We start from the raw sequence: 20,698 nt of genomic DNA on the forward strand, positions 1-20,698 counted from the left end.
AGTTACTGCAAAATGAAAGTGAGGTGGAGGGGGGGAGAGGGAGGGAGAAGAGAAGCAATATTTGATGCAGTTGGTTGGGAAAATAAGTCAGTTTAGAGATTAGTTTTAATCGGATCTCCTCTTGAATTCTGCTCTAGGATCGTTGCCAGGACTTTCAGAGGATGTGAAACTAATTTTCTCTGTGAGAATCCTATATTCATATTCATTAGTTTCTCTTGGCTCTGGTAGGACAGAAGGGGTTAGATATTCTCTTCTGCCAGCTGAGTGTTTCAACAAAGTGATATGTTGTGATGAATTACTTTTTTTCTAAGAATGAAAAATACAAGGATTGTAGGATTTGATGGTGTTGGAAAGTACCACAAAGATCATCTAATTCTATCCTTTCATTTTGAAGATGAGAATATTAAGGCAGGAAAGTTACATGTCTGAGGTCTTCTAGACAGTAAGCCAACAAGCATTTATTTTACATCAACTTCATTCATGGTGTTATGCTGAATGCTAAGCATACAGAGAGCCAAAAGACAAGTCCCTCCTCAAGGAGTTCCTACTAGGGGGAAAACAACTTTGAAACAATGATGTACAAATAAGATATATAGTATAAATTAGGGAGAAATCAACAGAAAAAAGGCACTATCATTAAGGACAACTTGTAGAAGCTGGAATAGTTTATATTTTTTTAAATTGGCAAAATTTTTATCCTCTCCCAACTATGTTGAGAAAGAAAGAAAAAATAAAATCCCTGTTATAAGCAGTCAAGCAAAACAAAATTTTACATTAGTTATGTCCAAAAAAATAGTTGTAAAGGACTCTGAGTCTTTCACCTTTATATCAGGTGTTAGGTAGCATGTTTCATTATCAATCCCCTGGAATTGTTGATCATTACACTGATCAGAGTCCTAAATCTTTTAAAGCTTTTACCATTTTGTTATTGTATAAATTGTTCTTTTGGTTCTATTTACTTCATTATGCATCAGTTCATGTGCATCTTCCTAGATTTCTCTGAAAAGTAGAATTTTAGCTAGGAATTTGAAGGAAGCTGGAGGACAGATGGGATTCAAATCCCTAAAGCTGGGAGGAATATCAAAGGCCATTTTATCCCATCCCTTCATTTTACATGTAGGGGGACTAATCAAACCTCAAGCTCTCCTAGCTAAATCCAGTGTTCTCTACTCCATTCCATGCTGTTATGGACACAGATTAGACTTTCTTGCGTAGAATCCTTTGCTTTAGTGAGTTATAACACTCAATACCTCTTATGAATATTGTTCAGTCATTTTTTTGATTGTGTCCAACTCTAAGCCTATTGACTAAAGAGATGCTTTATTTGAGGAGCATTGTATTGGGTAATCTCTGGTGGCTCACTACTGTCCTGTTGTGTGCCCTTCATTTTTGAAAAGGACCAATGATATCACAGGATGATGTCTTGACTTAATTGGATTTAAGTGAGGCAGAATTGCATACTCATCAGTCTCGTTCTCCCAGAGTTATGAGGTCCAGTGACAAGACAAAAGTCAGCCTGATTGGAGATGGGCCAGAGTGCAGTGGAGGACCTTGTCAGACCTAGCTCTCTGAGCCTTCCACAGTATCTACTTCAGCCACTTTCATGGCCTTGGAACAAGTTGCTCTCATTCATCCCTTCCAGGTGAAGTTTCTATGTGCTTGAGGTAGACACCTTTTTACAGTGGGCTTGAGGCCTCTTAGTTACCCTTAAATCTGGTTCGGGCCATCTATCCAAATGGTTTTACATTTGCCACTGAATCTCCAGCTTTTTGTAGCCACAAGTAAAGACTGCACAAATCAGGCAGACACCTAAGGTGAATGGGCAGTCCTCAAAAGGGCTTAGCAGCCAGCATTCATACAGAGAACCTTATCTTCTCTGAACATCCCATACACCCCAGTGTGGTAGTACCACAGAGGAACCCAAGAGGTGCACAGATCTTGAGACATCTACATCCCAAATATTCCGAAGGATTATTATTTCTTGCTAGTTTTACCAGGGTGTAGCTGTTGTGCTTGCTGTAGCTTCTTGGAGTACATTGGGAATCTTGGTGGAAAATGAGAGAAAAAGGATGCATGATTTCTGCACCTAAAAAGCTTATAATGGAATGACAGAATATATTCTATGTGAAATTGTAAAATCAAGCAGCTTGAAGTATAACTTGATAGGTGTTGCAAGAAGGCAAAATAATGAAATTACATTAATCAAAGAAGTTTCATGGAGGAGCTGAATGAACACTTAGTCATAAGAAAAGAAGTGGATGGAGAGAGATCTGGAATTCTGTGGAGGCTGGAAATAGGATAAGTAAAGATAAAGAGCAAAAATGGGACTATGGAGACACCTGCCTAGCCAGAGGAAAAAATATATGATGGAAAGAACCACTTTTTGTTCTAGAGCAGGACGGTAATTTCATGAAACTAATATCTGAAAGTTTCGCTAAGAGGTTAAAAGATTTTAAGAATGGTAAATTGCATAGTTGTTGCAGTTCTGCAACTCTTAACTCTTGAAATGGGTGAAATCTGATTCAGAATGCTCCCTCTCCCTCTTCCCTTCCCCCAAATAAATAAAATGTGTTTGATTAAAAATTACTTTGGCAGCTGTGTGCATATTGGCTTAGAGCTGGGAGACCAGTTAGCAAATTGTTGCTTTTTATCAATTTGTGAGGTGCTAAGGGCCTGGCCCAGGGTAGAGACTGTAGAAATCCCTGATTCACATATGTATTTTTCTATATCCCCAAGCCCTTTCAAGTCTGAGAAACTCTTAGATATAGAGATTTACTTGGGGATGAGAGTTAATTTGTAAGGATTCAAGGTCGTGATGTCTTGAGTATATGGTTGGAAATAATCGGTAGAGCGTTTAATAAAAATAGCAGTTAGTGAAATGTAAGATTATACCTATAGATTTATTTGTGTTGATTTGGGAAAAAAATCAGCAAAGATATTTAATGATTTGTAACAACTCTTTGATGGAAATAGATGTCAAACATCAGCATTCAAGAACGGGTGGGGAGAGGCAATTCCCCACAATAATGGTAGACAAAAGGGAGGGAGGGAGCAGCATGCTGGTATTGTCACCTGATGGGAACACCTGTCAGGAATTCTGCTTCAGGGGTTTCAGCAATTACCCATTGAGCATAGCACCTGGACCCAAGCAGCAGGAGGCTGCCATTAATTTAAAACTAGCCCATTGACTGAAAGTGAATCAGGATAACCATAATGCACTACAATATAAATGTAAGAGAAAAAATAACCTGAACACTCTGTCATTGTAATGACCAAGCTCAGCCCCAGAAAGAGCTGAAAAAATGCACCTTCCTCTCTGCAAAGGTGGGTGGATGGAGGACTATGAGTGTGGAATATTGTATATGCTGTCACACTTGATAATATATTGCTTTTGTTGAGCAGCTCCTTCCTACCTTTTAAATTTTTTTATTATAAATTTGACAGGGAGGAGGAATATATTTGGAAATGAAGGTGATGTGAAAAAATTTTAAATTAAGAAAAGAAATAATGTAAATACAAAAGATATCAGTAAAAAAAAAAAAAAAAAATTAAGGTACTGGCCCAATGTTAATTTGGAGAAGCAGCATATAAAGCAGAGCAGACTTTCTGTTAAGACAGACATGCAGATGAGGTCATAGTAACAGCAGAGTCTTGACTTCTTACTTTCACAAGTGAGTGCTTTGTGGCTTTCTGGGGACTTGATTTGATCTGTTGGACACCTGTCATGTCTTCCCTGTGAGCATGGATTCCAGGAATTTTATGAATAACTTGTAGTTGTCTGGAGCAATGTGAACATTAAGGGATATGTCAGTGGCAAAAACAAGTTACCTAGTCTTTAATATGTTCCACTTGGCTGAAGCAGCTTTACTGAAGCATTTCTTTCTCACTTAGAACAGCATTCTCATGTTGTTTCTCTTGATGGATTCTGATTCCAAGGTGTTTTTTGAAATTAATTAATTAAAACTTAAATACAAAAGAAAAATAGAAAAAGAAAAAAATTGTCATGTACACAGCAGAACACAAGACAGGATTCAAAATATGAAGCAATTTCCATTTCAAGAAAACCTATATAATAAACACTACACATTGTTTTCAGAGCTATCTTTGCTTCTTTATTTGACTCTAATATAGTGATGTCATTGGTCTTCTTTGAGGATGAAGGATAATAACCAGCCTTATACATATGTAGAAATGTACCTGCACTTAATTGTACCCTTTGGGGAAGGGAGTGAAGGAAGTAAAAAGAAATAACGAAAGAAAACCTAGAAAGAAGCAAAGATAGCTCTGAAAACAATGTGTAGTGTTTATTATATAGGTTTTCTTGAAATGGAAATTACTTCATAATTTGAATCCTCTCTTGTGTTTTGCTGTGTACATGAAAAATTTTTTCCTTTTTCTTTTTCTGATCAGACCAGTAAGAGTTCAGAAAGCTCTTCGACAGATCAGCACAAATAGTTCCCATGAATATTGGGTCAAATTCTACAACTTGGTGCATCTCAAGTGTTTTCTGAGCTAATTTACACATACATACACATATGCATATAGATATTTATAAGCATACACATATATGCACATATTCATTCACATACATCTAAGTAAGGCTATATGTACTATGCTTGTTTGATCTCTTTCTCTAAAGATGGATATTCTTAAGTACAAGTCTTTCCATATTTTTCTACATCTACCAACTCATTATTTCCTGTACCACAGCAATACTAATTTCTTAAAACACATACCAAGTAAAATTAGTGTTTCTATATATATATGATAGAACAGAAAAAGGAGATTGTACATTAAACTTTGAATATCTGTTATGTGCAGTTTGCTTTTCTGATTAAATATTATAATAAATTATATATGTGTGTTAATTTTCAAAACTATCATTTTTCTTTTTTTTTCTTTTGGTTCTATTCTCATTTGTACATTGAAAAAAAATTCAAATTACCCTCTTTTCTTTTCTTTTTTTTTTTTGGCAATTCTAGCACTAGTTTCCCTTTTCCTTTCCTCCCCAGTTGAAAACAAATATGCATAATGGAAAAAAAACAACTTCCCAGATTTGGCCACTTTCAAAAATATGTCTCCTTCAACTTAAGTCCATTATTCTTCTGTCAAGAGGCAGGTAACACACAGCCTTTTCAATCCTTAGAATCCTCCTTGGTCATTACATTGAACATAGTTCTCAAGTCTTTTGAAATTTTCTTTATAATGCTGTTATATCAGTTATTCTCTTTTGATTATTCTCACTTCTCTCTACATTAATCTGTTTTCTTAGAAACAATCACTTTCATAATTTCTTATGGCACAGTAACATTACATTGCATTCATATATTACTGCCACACATCACCCAATTGATGGACACTTCCTTAGTTTCCAAGTCTTTACTAAAATAAAAAATGCTGCTATAAACATTCTTTTTCTTTTCTTTTTTTTCTCTTTCTTTCTTTTCTTTTCTTTTTTTTTTTTTTTGCTGAGGCAATTGGGATTAAGTGACTTGCCCAGGGTCACATGCTATAAACATTCTTAAGCACCTAAGTACCCTTCCTCTCTCTTAGATCTCTTTGAGATATAGATTCAGTATTGGTATTACTTAGACAAAGATGATGTCCAATTAGTTCCAAATTACTTTAAAGAATGATTGTTGGTTTGAGGTACTTGTCGATGAACATTTTGGTCTTTTTTTGCCTAATCTCAAATGGCTTTTCAAAATAATTATACTTATTCAAAGCTTCACCAACAATGTCCTAGCATATTGATCTTCTCATGATCTCTTCAGCATTGTTTATCTCCAATTTTTGTCACTAAATTTTATAGGGTGTGACATAACACCTTAGGGTTGTTTGATATACATTTTTTCATGTTATTAGCAGTTGGGAACATTTATTCATAAGACTGTTAATAGTTTAAATTCATTTTGTAGAATTGTCATATCCTTTGACAACAACTTATCTACTGGGAAATGGCTTTTGGTTTTATGTCTGTATATATCTTTATATATGTGTGTGTATATGTACACACATATAGATTGTTAATTCTTATACATTTTGAATACCAAATTCATATCAGAGAAATTTAATACAATTCCTCTCCTTCTCTTCCCAAGTCAATCAATTGTGTCCTTTCTTATCTTACGTGCTAAATTTAATGTTGTTTGTGCAGAAGCTGTTCAATTTCATGGAATAAAAATTATGTGTCTTATCTTTTGTAATGGCCTCTATGCTTTGATTAAGAATACATATCCTATTGCAAGGGATGCTAAAAAATGCTAAAAAATTACCCATGCACATGTTCTGTCAATAAAAAGCTATAATAAAAAAAACAAAACAAAACATATCCTACCCATAGCTGTGAGAGGTGTATAATCTTCTCTTCAGAGTTTTCTTTTTTTTAGTTAATTTTTAAAATTTATTAGTTATTTAACATCAAGATTTCATATTAATTTAGAAAGTATTGTAGAATGTGGTATAAGGTGTTAGTCTAAACCTAATTTCTGCCAGACTGTTCTAATCTCTTTCCTGGCATTTTTATCAAATACGGATTTCTTTCTTAAGTAATTTATGTTTTCTTGTTTATGGTACACTGGGATATTGAACTCCATTGTTCTGATTGTCCCTAGCTAATCTGTTCTCTTAATCTACTCCTGTATTGTTTAATTAATACCAGATGGTTTTGATGATTGATGTTTTATAATATACTTTGAGGTTTGGAAGCGTTATTCCCTTTTTGTCCCTACCATTTTCCATTATTTTATTTGATATTTTGCATCTTTTATTTTTCCAAATGATTTTTATTACTTTTCTTTAACTAGCACGTTGTATACTAATATTCTGAATGCTTTGGAAGATATTTTACATATTTTGTTTTTTAAAATAGAATTTCTCTTTATTTTTGTAGAATTACCAAAATGCTATTGATTTTTGAAAGTTTGTTTTGTAGTCTACACCTTTGTGGAAGTTATAAATTGTCTCAAATAGGATCTTTGCTAATTCCCTAAGATTTTCTCAAGAAATCATTATATCATCAGTAAATAGGGATGGATAATTCCAAATCCTCTGTACTTATCTTTATGTCTTTAATTTCTTTCTTTTGTTTTTTTTGCTGTCACTAGCACTTAAGGACTACATCAAATAAAAATGGGGAAAGTGAATCTATCACATTACTTTTATATTTATTGAGAAAGGTTCTAGTGCAGTGGTTCTCCAACCTTTGTTCTCAGTATCTTCATGGTGTAAAAAAACTATCGAGGATCTGTTCAAAGAGTTTTTGTTCACGTGGGTTATATTTATAGCTATTTACTATGTTAGAAATAACAAATAATTTTGAATTTGTAGACCCTCTAGGGTTTCAGAGACCCCAACAATTCTTTGGACTACACTTTGAGGACCACTGTTAGTGCATCCCAATTGCATATGATGTTTACATTTGCTTTAATTGGGTACCACTTTTTTATGATATTGGGAAAAGGTCCTTCTATCCTTATACTTTGTAGGGGTTTTAGTATAAATACATGTTAAATTTTCTCAAAAGTCTTTTCTACATCTATTGACATAATTATGTAGATTTTAATGTTTTGATTTAAATATGATTATATTGATTGCTTTCCTACTGTTGGTACTATCCTTGTATCCTTGGTATAAATCTATTGATCACATTGAATAACTTCCTGGATGAATTGCCATAGTGTTTCAGGATTTTATTTAAAATTTTTGAGTCAATATCCACAAATGATACTGATCTCTAATTCTTCTGTGCTTTATCTTTCCTTGGTTTAGCTAGTAAGGCTGCAACCATCTCATAAAAGGAATGGTAGAGTGCTTTCTTAGTGTTTGAGAATTATTTGTATAATATTGAATTAATTGTTATTTAAATTTTTCATAGAATTTCTCCTGTGAATCCATCAGGAACAGTATTCTTCCCTTCCTTTCCTTTAGTCGTTCTTTTTAAGCTAGTTCTATTTCCTTTTCTATTCTTTCTTTTTTAATCAGATTATCAACCTTATTACTCTCTTAACCTCTCTGTGCCTTATTTTCCTTATCCTTAAAATGTGATTATAAATGATACTTATAGTACCTTCTCCTTTATGAAGATCATGTCTAATGTTTAATAATGATAGCTAACATTTATATAACATTTTAAATTTTACAAAATGCTTTAGATTTGATTCTTACAAGAACATTGATAGAGAGGTACTATTATTATCCTCAGTTTATATATGGGTAAACTGAGGCAGGCAGATGTTAAGACATTTGTTGAGGTCACATAGATTATAAGTGTCTAGATCAGGATTTGAATTCAGGTCTTCCTGTCTTCTGACTCAATGCTCTTTTCACTGCACTGCTTCTATTTCATGACATACGGAAAGTACTTTGTAAACCTTGAAGCATTATTCACATGTCATCTATTATAATTAAGCAATACTGTAATTAAAATCATAAACAGAAGTGATAAGAAATTTGTTCATATTTATACAACACTTTAAAATTGGCAAAGTGCTGTGTATACATCATCTACTTTCATTCCTCCCAACAACGCAATAAGGTAGGTGGAATTAGTCTATTGCTGCTGTTTAATCGTTTTCAGTCATGTCCAACTCTGTCACCCCTTTTCTGTTTTTTGGTTTTGTTTTGTTTTGATAAAGATACTGTAGTGGTTTGTTATTGCCTACTCTGGCTCATTTTACAGATGAGGAAACCGAAGCAAATGAGGTTAAGTGACCCAGGATCATACAGCTAGTGAGAGTCTGAGGTCACATTTGAACTGACTCCAGTACCAGTTCTCTATTCACCTCGCTGCCCTCATTATGCTCATGAGAAAACTGGGAGCCCTGAGCACCACCTGCCCAAACCCCAAAAGAAAACCATCTCCCTCTGGTCTTCTCAGATCTCAGACTCCTCTTTCTTTTTGGCATTTCTTTTTGTGATTATTGTCATCCCTTGTTTTCCTTTGAGCCACCCCTGGAGGGCCTCCTCACTCCTGGCCTGCTCATCCCCTTAGTGCCTCTGATAAACTCTCCTCCTCTTTGAAGGCTTAATTACAGAGAGGATGTTCCAGCTGGAAATGTCTCCACCACCAGCAGACTGAATGATAGCTTCCTGTTCCTAAGCCTCTCCAGAAATTTGATCTGCTTTGGAAGCTCCATTTTTCCTTCTTAACTTGAATCCTGGCAACAGGAGTCGAGTTCATATCTGGTAGGAATAATTTGTCCCAGAGATTCAGCAGAAAGAGCCTTAATTTGGGAATTAGAAGGCCTGGATTCAAAACCTGACTCCACTGCTTATTACTTTTACAATATTGGTCAAGTCTTTTTCCCTTTCATCCTTCCCTTTCTTCAGTTTATTTGCATAATAAGAAAGTTCAGCAAGATTGGGGGAGAGAAGGGAAAAAAAATATTTATTTGCTGAATCTCTAGGTCATGCCTTCTAACCATAAGTGCTCTTCAAGATTCTATTCTGGACCCTCTCTGTAGTACTATAGGGTGATCTCAACAACTACCATTTTTGTACTGATGGGACAGATTGGATGAAGTTTTCTCAGTATTGAGACTAGGCCTAAGTCACATGATCCCTATTCCTAGTCTTAAACACCTAGGTTGCAGGGAGTCACGTGGTCTCTAAAGGTCAGACCCTCAAGAAGTCACGCCCACAGGAAGTAGACAACATTGGTCAAGGATGGGTATTTCCTTTTAGTCTATCCAATGAAAAGGCTTGGATCTTTTCCTATTTAACCCGGTGTTCTACTTCCTGCTGGTCATATTTAAGAGTTTATGGCAGGAGTTGTGAGTATGGGTGTGTTTGGGCCTCTCCCTGCAGGGATTAAATAAATCCTTTCTCTTTGTACGTGAAGATGTCTCTGATTAGTTAATTTGGGAAAGGGGGCTCAAGCACCCTCCCACATAGTACTTATATTTACTTATCCTATCCCATTCTCTCTGCTGATCTCCAACCTTGAACTCCAATGGCTTTTCAGACATCTCAAACTGGATGTTAAGTAGATATTTTAAACTCAATGTACCCAAAACAGAACTCATTATCTTTCCTTCAAACCCTTCCCGCTCCTACTTTCCCTATTGCTGAAGAGAGATAATACTATCCTCCCAGTTCCTCAGGCTCACAACCTAGTATTCATCCTGGATTCCTCACTATCTCTCATCCCCATATCCAAGTTTTTCTGAGAGCATCCTGTTCATCATTTCTTACAGCATACAGTTTGTTCAGTAATTTCTCAACTGATGGGCGTCCCCTCAATTTCCAATTCTTTGCCCTGAGAAAATAGATGATAAAAATATTTTTGTACATATAGGTATAAAGGGAAGGATGATTGATTTAAACAGGGTGTTAACTCAGAGGAATTGATAAGACAATCGTTATCTAGTTTAGCATAATGATTGACAGTTCTCTAGTTCAGTACATGTACTTAGTACTTAATATAGTTCTACAAGATTGACACCTATTCTACAACATTCACACCTATGATGATGTAATTATAATAGAGTATATAAGAGCCAACAAGGACTGGACTAGAGGTATTCACTCCATCTCCTAGCACCATGGTGGTTGGCCTGTTCTCCTTCATTTCTTCACTAAGACCAAGGCCCGTCTGAAGGGCCTCCAGAAAGCTAGCCCAGGCCCCAAACAAGGAGACAGACTGTGGAGTAGACAATAAAGAATTTGGACTTTGTCCCTGGCTATTCTCATGGATGAATTCTCAGCTGAAAAGAAGGCTGGTCCAAAGACCTTCAGAAAGCTAAACCACAACACTACATATAGGTCTTTTTACCTTTTTTTAAAATCTCTTTTGGGACTCATGTCTAGTAGTGATATTGTTAGGTCAGAGGAATGCATGATTTTATAACCCTTGGCACATAGTTCCAAATTGCTCTACAGGGTGATTGAATCAGTTCACAATTCTATCAATAATGCATCAGTGTCTCCTTTTTCCCACATTTCCTCCAACATTTGTCATTTTCCTATTCTTGCCTATTAGTTAATTAATAGGTAAAAGATAGTTCCCCTCCTTCCCCCAACCCTCTCCCTCAGATCGCAGGTTGACCAATACATGTTAAATATGTTAATGTATATGTTAAATATAACATATGTATACATATCCAAACAGTTATTTTGCTGCACAAGAAAAATGAGACTTAGAAATAAGGTAAAATTAACCTGAAAAGGAAATCAAAAATGCAAGCAGACAAAAACAGAGGGATTGGAAATGCCATGTTGTGGTTCACACTCATTTCCCAGAGTTCTTTCGCTGGATGGAACTGATTTGGTTCATCTCATTGTTGAAGAGGGCCACATCCATCAGAATTGATCATCATATAGTATTATTGTTGAAGTATATAGGATCTCCTGGTCCTGCTTATTTCACTCAGCATCAGTTCATGTAAGTCTCTCCAAGCCTTTCTAAAATCTTCTTGCTGGTCATTTCTTCAGAACAATAATATTCCATAGCATTCATATACTTTTGCATTCCATTTTTGTTCATGTTTACCTTCCAGGCAGATGCTGGCCAGCAAGTGGCCCCCATGTACAATTTCCAACTTTCTTCTGCAGCTTGCTAGGGTTAGGGCCAGTCTGTGGTGGAATCCTGGAATGGGCTAGGGTCAGATTGCTCCTTAGCTATAGGCCTTCTCTTCATCCAAAGTGAAAGAATAGTTGGGATGATCCAAAGCTCTTTCCAAAGTAAAGAGAATCTGGAGGTAGGGGATCATCCTTATAGTTCCTATTACTGAGGAGCCTGATACTTGGGTGGCTGATCCCTTCACAAGTTTTAAATTAAATGGTAAAGCCAAAACTGAGTGGGCATCTGCATTGTCTATTACGAATTCAATGAGGGGCAGAGAGCTCCCTAAGAATGGGTGAACCTGGTCCAGTTAGAAACAGAGCAGGTCAAAGCTTGTTGGCTAATCAGCAATGGAATGGGGTACTTATAACATGATAAACACCCAGCCTGGATGAGATTAAGATGCCCAGTCTCAAAACAAACACCACAAAACAAAGAAAGGGACTCTCTGGCTGGCTCTCCATTGAGTTCAGCTTTGGCTGTGATAGGTGAGAGGGGAATAAGTCAGTGGGTTATAGTGCAGAATAGTGGGAGAAGATTGGAAGGAAGAAAGGCTTGGGAAAGGAAAGGAAATAAAGCTCAGGGTAAGAGTTTTTAGTAGACAAGTAAAGAAATTTCAAGAAGTAGCCCCAAATTGATAAAAATTTCTTAATCCAATAAATTTGGAACCTTGGGAAACAGCATAAGAATGGTGATAGAACTTAAATCATCCTACTGCTAATGACATTTATAACAAGGATAGTTCATATTGCACAATTTTTTTTTGTAAAATGTTTTATATAAGACTTTAGTTTTAAAAAAAGGAACAATTTTTACATATATTGATTCATTTGAAACTTAATCACAAGCCAGTCAGAGTATCATGAGATTTAGATCTCAGAAATCATCTAACCTTTTTTTAAAATTAAAGCTTTTTATTTTCAAAACATATACATGGATAATTATTTCAACATTGATTCTTGCAAAACCTTGAGTTCCAAATTCCCCTCCCTTTCCTTCTCCCTCCCCTAAATGGCAAGTAATCCAATATATATTAAACATATTAAAAATATATGTTAAATATTTAACATGTATTGGGTCAACCTGCCATTAGGGGGAAGGGGTGGGGAGAAGAAGGGGAAAAGTTGCAATAAAAGGTTTTGCAATTGTCAATGCTGAAAAATTGCCCGTACATATATCTTGTAAATAAAAAGCTATAATAAATTAAAAAATTAAAATTAAAATAAAATAAATATATATGTTAAATCCAATAAATGTATACATATTTATATAATTATCTTGCTGCACAAGAAAAATCAGATTAAAAAAAGAAAAAAAATGAAAAAGAACACAAAATGCAAGGAAACAACAACAAAAATAGTGAAAATGCTGTGTGGTGATCCATACTCAGTTCCCACAATCTTCTCTCTGGGTATAGATGGCTCTCTTTCTCACAAGATTATTGGAACTCACAGCAGAAAATACAGTGTTTCCTCACACAAATGAATGTTTTCACTACACTTTTTCTATTGCCTAAATATGCATCAGTTAGAGATTTTTTGGGGATAATAAGCATACTTAAAAATTTTTTTAAAACACTTTTTATTTTCAAAATGTATGTGTTATGGGCCAGAACTTGAAACAAGGTACTAAGTGAAATTGAGGAGACAATGGTTAAAACTAGTTTTACATTGATTTAATCCTACAACAAATAATGGTTTCCTAGTGATATAATGATTGGTGTATACACAGTGTACAGCATATAATCAAGAAGCTCTCAGGGCAAGCTCCTAGAAGCTCTAGAAGGCTGAGACAGATTCATTCCATTGTCCACCTTTGTGGTGGCTGGAGGCTGAAGCACAAACCTTTGGATTCGGAGAGATTCAGGAAGTCAGAGAAGGCAGGCGGAACTCAAGCTCTTGGAACCAAGGAGAGAGATAGGCCTCTGAGAAAACTAATTGGGTCCCAGGAAAGGAGACAAGACTTTGAAGGAGACAATAAAAGATTTGGACTTTAAACCGTGGCTGATGTGGTGATTACTGAACTGAAACGAAGGCTGCTTCCAGAGACCCCAAGAAAACCAAAATAGAGAACATTACATATATGCACAGATAATTTGACAATATTGACCCTTGTATAGCTTTATGTTTCAAATTTTCCCTTTCTTCCCTCCATCCCTCCCCTAGATGGCAAACATTCCAATATATGTTAAACATGTTAAAATATATGCTAAATCCAACATGTATAAATATATTTGTACAATTATCTTGCTGCACAAGAAAAATCAGATCAAAAAAAGAAAATAAATGATTAAGAAAACAAAATGCAAGCAATAAACAACAAAAAGAGTGAGAATGTTATATTGTGATCCACATTCAGTTCCCACAGTCCTCTCTCTGGGTGACAAGATCTTTGGAACTGGCACCAATCATCTCATTGTTGGAAAGAGTCATGTTCATCAGAATTGATCATTGTATAATACTGATGTTGCCGTGTACAATGATCTCCTGGTTCTGCTCATTTCACTTAGCATCAGTTCATCTAAGTCTCTCCAGCATCTCTAAAATCATTCTCCTGATCAAGAAATCATCTAATCTTATTCATTTGTTTTTCCAAGAAAGAAATTCCAAAGGGAAGAAGCAATTTACTTCAAGTCACACAGAGATGGTATTCAAAACTTAGGCCCTAAATTCAGAATTCATTTTATGGTGTCATGTTGCTTTTCCAGTTTTATTCTCCATTCTATAGGAAATTAAAATCCAAAGAGTAATGATTGCCCAAATCTACAGAGGAAATACTAGGTTTGCAGAAAGAGAACCTATACATTAAAAAAAAAAAAAAATAATCCCTCAGTCAACAACCAGTTCAGCAAAAGATAAAATTAACTTCTATGGGTATTGGACTTTTTGCCACAGTATTCTGCAAGAGGTTCACATTGGTTTCCAGAGAAGAGAAACTTTTAAGTCAGTAAGCCTAACTCTCTGACACTCTGGTAAATGTTTAACCTAAACCTTCAATTAATCCTCATCTCTTCAGCCAAGGGATATGGTAGTGTTTGTTCTAGAGGTACCCTACCTTACAATTAGCAAGGGCTTCTGAGTTTTTAGGCAGTTTCTGGACACTGATTGACTGCTGTATTTTCATCTAGTCCTGCCTTCTCTCACCTCTGGGCATTGCTCCAACCTGTTCCTCATGGGCTGAGAAACCTTTTCTCCACATCTATGGGTTGAAGCATTAATCAGACTTCAAGGCCTAACTTAAGTACTGCTACCTTTTCCTTGAAAGTGGATTCAAGAGGGGAAACAACTTGTCCTAAATCAAATGGGTCATAAGAAAGAGAGAAGGAACCTTGCCAGGAATGCTTTTTCACCTCCTGCAGGCCTCTCAGAATTTCCAGTTTCCTTCAGATTCAGCTCAAAGATTACCTCCTATTAAAGACCTGGAACAGGTAGGTAGTACAGTGGATAGAGTGCTAGCCCCAGATTCAGGAACACCTGAATTCAATCTAGCCTCAGATACTTGCTAGTTATGTGACCCCAGGGAAGTCACTTAACTCTGTTTGACTCAGTTCCTCTTAGATAAAATGAGTTGGAGGGGGAAATGGCAACCCCCTCCCCAGCTTTAGTATCTTTGTTTTAAAATACTAAATGTAGTCACAGAGAGTCATTATTGTTGTTGTTTTCCTCTAGGACTATCACCTCAGGCAGATGTTGCCATGATATGCAAGTGAACTGGATTTAAGTGAGGGTTTTTGTTTTTTTGCAAAGTTACCAGTCTCACTTTCTCCTCCAGAGCCATCAGAGTCTAATGGCAAGATGTAGATCAAGATGACTGGAGATGGCCCTGGATGCAGTGGGGGACCTTGGTTTTTTAAGCTAAAATCCTCAATAGGTCTCAGTTTGATTGAAGCATACCTAATTAGTAATTAAGATTAGATGTCTCAATTTCTTTTGCCATACAGCGTCAACCATCACTAAAAGGAATGAACAATTAGAGACTTGCCCTGGTCCTCCTGTCCCCTTCCAGTTACTAATGAGCTAGTCCCATCTCCAAATTATTTTGTAGTTATTTTATATTTGCTATCTGTGGACAAGGAGTTGCCCCTCCCCTCCTGTCACTGTACACACAAAGTACACACCTATATGGCAGGGAGTGTTTTGCCTAGAATTTTGCTTTTGGTCCTCTAGGTCTGAGATTTCATAGGTGTAGAGAGCTCCCTGTGGGGAGATTCATTCTAATCTAATCAGTAAACCAATAGAATTTAAATGCCTACTATTCATTCTCAAGCAATTTGCTAAGCACTAGAGATATAAAAAGATAGTGCCCATATATTGCATAAATAGGAAATAGTTAACAGAAAGAAGGCACAAAAATTAAGGGGGGGAGGGGTTGGAAAAGTCTTCTATAGAAGGTGGAATTCTTGTTGGGATTTAAAAGCAACTATAAGTGGAGATGAGGAGGGAGAACATTCCAGGCAAGGGAAACATCCAGAGAAAAAGCCCTAGCTGAGAGATGCGAGAGATGGTTCCATTTGTAGAGCTGCAAGGAGGCTGATCTCTGCAGATAAGCAACTATTTTTGCAATTTATAGTCTTTTAAGAGAGTTGCCTGAGGAGATTGAGAAGTTAAGCGACTGCAAGAGTTGCCCAGCTGAGACCAGAACCTGATTATAAAGCCTGATAGAATGACTGAAAGCCTGAATATCTGGCTGTCTTTCAAGTCAGGGAACTACTTTGAATCATGCTACTTTTACTACCTTTGAGATCTTGAATGTCTTTTCCTTTGCTCTAGGTTTCCTTTTTGTATAATAAACCATAGCTAGCATTTATACAATGCTGTAGAGTTTTCAAAATAGTTTACATATTCTCCACTGATCCTTAGAGTAACCTTATAAAGATAGATATTGTTATTATCCCTATTTTACAGGTGAGAAATCTGAGGTTAAATGACTTTCACAGCTACTAGGTAACTGAGGAGGGATTGGATCTTAAGCCTTCTTACCTCTGCCAAGTTCATGAAGTGCTCTAGCTTTACCATGCTGCATGGTCTACTTTGAGTTTAAGGTACTACTGATATTTTTCTCTATCCGGCCAAATTCAAAGCAAAGGAAGCTCTGGGGGTGATACAGTGGATAGAACATGGGTCCTAAAATCAGGAAGATCTTGAGGTCAAATCTGGCCTAAGTACTTACTAGCTGTGATATCTTGGGCAAGTCATTTACCCCTGTTTGCCTCAGTGTCCTTATCTGTAAAATAAGCTGGAAAAGGAAATGGCAATCACTCTGGTGTCTTTGCCAAGAAACTACTCCAGTACCATGAAAAGTTCAAAACAACTGAACAACAAAAAGAGAGCTCTTAGCATGGTATCTGGCACATAGTAGGTGCTTAATTAATATTTATCAACTTACTAATTGATTTAAAAAATAGTATAGCAAGAAAGTTTGCAAAATAAAAAAGCTTGCAATTTCCCCCATAAATCTAGGGTATACTTATCCATAAATATACACACCATTAATGTGAGCACACAAAAAGCTGAACTGAGTGGAAATACCTGTGAAGGTGCATTTCAGATCTACATAGCTAATGTTCTCAAACTTCTCTCACTGGTCCTAATTCTGATAGTTCCCACTGCTTCCCTAGTGGCAGCTAATTAAATAGTCTACACTGGGCAAATTCTGTGGGGACTGCCATGTAAGCAGAGATATTATGCTGATCTAAGTCCTCTTGGCCACGGCGTTTCCACCAAACAAAAGTTGGGCAGTTAATTTCCTAAATGTAGGTCTTTTCCTTTCTACCCAGTCCCCTTTGTTTGAGTGAAGATCAGACTTTTATTATAGATAACTATTTTACTTGAGGTTAGAGACTTAGATAGTCTTGATGTCTTCTTCAGATTAGTGTGCAAATGGATTCCAGCCAAAACCAGTTGGACTAAGGAGCAAGTTTTGCTTTTATCATTTGGCCTGCAGAAAAACTTGAGTCTCCCTACATTTGTAAAATGAAAGGAAAATTTCAGGATATCTATGAATGTGGATGAGAAAAAAATCTTTACTTCATTTGGTTTTCTTTGTAAGCCTATGCATTTTATTTCATGCATTTAAGAACATTATCCTGAGAAGGGGCTCATAGGTTTCACCAGACTACAAAAGATGTTCCATGGCACAAAAAAATGCAGAAAACCCTGAACTAGATGATCTCTAACATCTCCTTTAGCTCTAAGCTCTAAGATCCCAAGTACTGGTTGGGGATCCTTATTCCCTTCTTAAAAGATTAGAGAGGTATATTCAAAAATTAGCTTTTTGAGGTTAGAAATGTCTTAATCTATGCCTCTCTTCCAGAATAAGCTTAGGACTTCAGACACTAAAGATACTTAACAGATGTTGGAGAATATCCTGCTTGATTTGCTCATTTTAAAAATTGCCTTAAAGCCTTTTGTGTTCGGTCTTAAGCTCTTCCTTCCTTCTCAGTCACTACTTTTCCAATCCAATTCAAGAAGCTATGGTACATGCAGCGGCCATACACTGGCAAAACCATCTCAACAGAAAAGCTAAACCAGGTTGTAGGAAACTAAGAGACTTTAGACCCATCACTGAGTTAGGGGATTGTCTCCCTCAAGCATGTGAGGACTTCCCCTTGTGCAATGAGCAGATAGGAACAATTTATTCCAGTGACCACAAAGACAGATGAAACTTAGGTGCTGTGGAGCACTTAGAGCTTGGTAAGATATCAAAGATACCAAATTCATCGCATTGCAATAGTCTTCTGTCTTTTGTTTTGTTACTGGAACTCATTGGGTCTGGAAGAGGCTGAAGACGTTGCGCAACTGTTTCACTTAAATTCTATTCAGTGCAAGTTGAAACATCACCCCATCTTGTCATTGGTCCTCTTCAAAAATGAAGAATGAACAACAGTCCAACTCCCAGGAGATCATAAGCTCCTCCAGCTAGAATCATACCATATTATATTATTGCATTCTCACTGTTGAGCACAGTAAGCTAATACATGTTTTCGTTGAAAGCAGATTTCCCTGTATGACAAAAGTAAATGCTCAGCTCTTCTAAAGCCATGTCAATACCATTTTATTGTCTGACCCCAAAATAAATATTAGGATTAATTTTTTTTGGTCACATATATTTCTTACCTCTTTTCAGAAAAGTTTTTTTTCTAGACATATGATTCATGGGTATATTTCCTCATATTTACTAAGGAGATATATGTAAAATCTGCATTGTAGGGCACTTTACAATTTTTGAGAGTTTCTTAGGACACATTAAGAGATTTTACTAAGTTATATGACAACTATGTACCAGAGACATTAACTGGAAGCCAGGTCTTCCTGACAACAAGGCTAATTAAGCAAAATTAAATATATCCTAATTAGCATTCTTTTTTTTTTTTTTCCTAAGGCAATTGGGGTTAAGTGATTTGCCCATGGTCACAGCTAGGAAGTATTAAGTTGAAGTAGTTCTCAAAGTGTGGTGCAGTGAATCCTGGAGGGTCTCTGAAATCTTTTCAGAGGGTCTACAAATTCAAAATGAGTTTTTTTTCTATTTAATCTATTATGTAACCCATATAAACAAAAACTCTTTGGACATATTCTTAATAGTTGTTAATACTGTAAAGATACTGAGAAAAAGAGTTCGAGAACCACTGAATTTTAAGTGTCTGAGGTTAGATTTGAACTCCTGTTCTCCTGACTTCAGGGTTGGTGCTCTATCCCCTGTGTCACCTAGCTGCCACCTAATTTGTATTCTTAAAAGACTTACATTGGAAAAAGGTAGGGGGACCAACTTTTGCTAGCAAAAGCAAAACCAAAAAAAACATGCTAATCTATTGTTTGTGCAAAATGTCCAACTGTCATGTTAGAAAATGCCTGTGAAATCTGAATTAGGGCGGTAAAACCTGAAATGAGACATCTCTTTTCACAAAGAAGATTTTTATTACTAAAACAGTAATGAAAAAATTTCAATTATACTTAGTACAATTTAGTTATGCATGATTCTTTTACCCATTGAGGATAGCAGGTTCTTTTCCCCCTCCAAGTTGAATAATTTTCTAATTAAAAAATAGTCCTATTTCCTTTCCTTTTACATTTGTTATATGACCCAGATATATAGATAGATGATGCCTCTCATACAAATTGGCTCAACAGCTAGAACACTGGCTTTTCAGAGAAGGCACAGACAAAAGCCAGAGAGCATCAGAATCATTGGATTGAGAAAAACCTACATCTTTGCACCTCACTGCTTCCTGAAATAGCTCTAACTAAAATAAAAGAAGTCCAGATGATAGAAGAGCAGAAACTGGGAGTGTATATATATATATATATATATATATATATATATATATATATATATATATATATATATATATATTTTTTTTTTTTTTTTTTTTTTTTTTTTTCTAAAAGGAGGTTGTCCCTCAGGCACTTGAATAAAAGTAGTCCTCAACTCTGGGGATGTTTTGAGACAAACTCAGAGCTTTGGGTGGTATGCGCATATTCTCTCCATCTACCAGCTCCCTGGAAAAAGACTGCTGGATTTGGAGTCACAGAAGATGGGATTAAATCTTGTCTCTATTGAATAACTTGTGTGGCCTTGGATAACTCCATTCCTTTCTGTCAGTCTATTTCCTCAGCTGTCAAATAAGGGGGTTGGGACTTGGATCAGAGAATAAGGTCCAAAATCAAAACTGTCCAAGAAAAGTTAATAAGTCGATTTGCCCATTACAGCTATGACAAGCACTGGAAATCAAAGACCATTAGGCTTGGCCACTTTTGTGAAATACCTGTTAATAATTTTCAGGTAATTGTTCTTATTTGGATTTGTTTTTTATAATTTCCAGTCCGGCAGTGCCTCCTCATCTGTTTTTTTTTTTTTTTTTTTTCCAGTCTTCCTAGGTATTATAGGCAGTGTGCTACTCTTAAAAGAGTTGATAAGAATGAGATTTGTGTTTCAGCTTTGTAGTTACTAAAGTATGTAAGCAACAGGTGAGTGCCATTGTAGATAGCAGGGAGAAAGGGAGGGCTGGCGGGTTGCTTGGAAAGAGTAAAGGTTGGCTTGGGAGGGCCCTGGGGGAAGATATCACTAAGCTTCCTGTCTATGTGAATATCATAAGCCTTCACAATGGTTAGTGAAGCTCTTCCTTGTGTAGGCTTCTGA

The sequence above is a fragment of the Antechinus flavipes genome, chromosome 2 (genome assembly GCF_016432865.1).
Source record: "Antechinus flavipes isolate AdamAnt ecotype Samford, QLD, Australia chromosome 2, AdamAnt_v2, whole genome shotgun sequence".
Classification (NCBI taxonomy): Eukaryota; Metazoa; Chordata; class Mammalia; order Dasyuromorphia; family Dasyuridae; genus Antechinus; species Antechinus flavipes.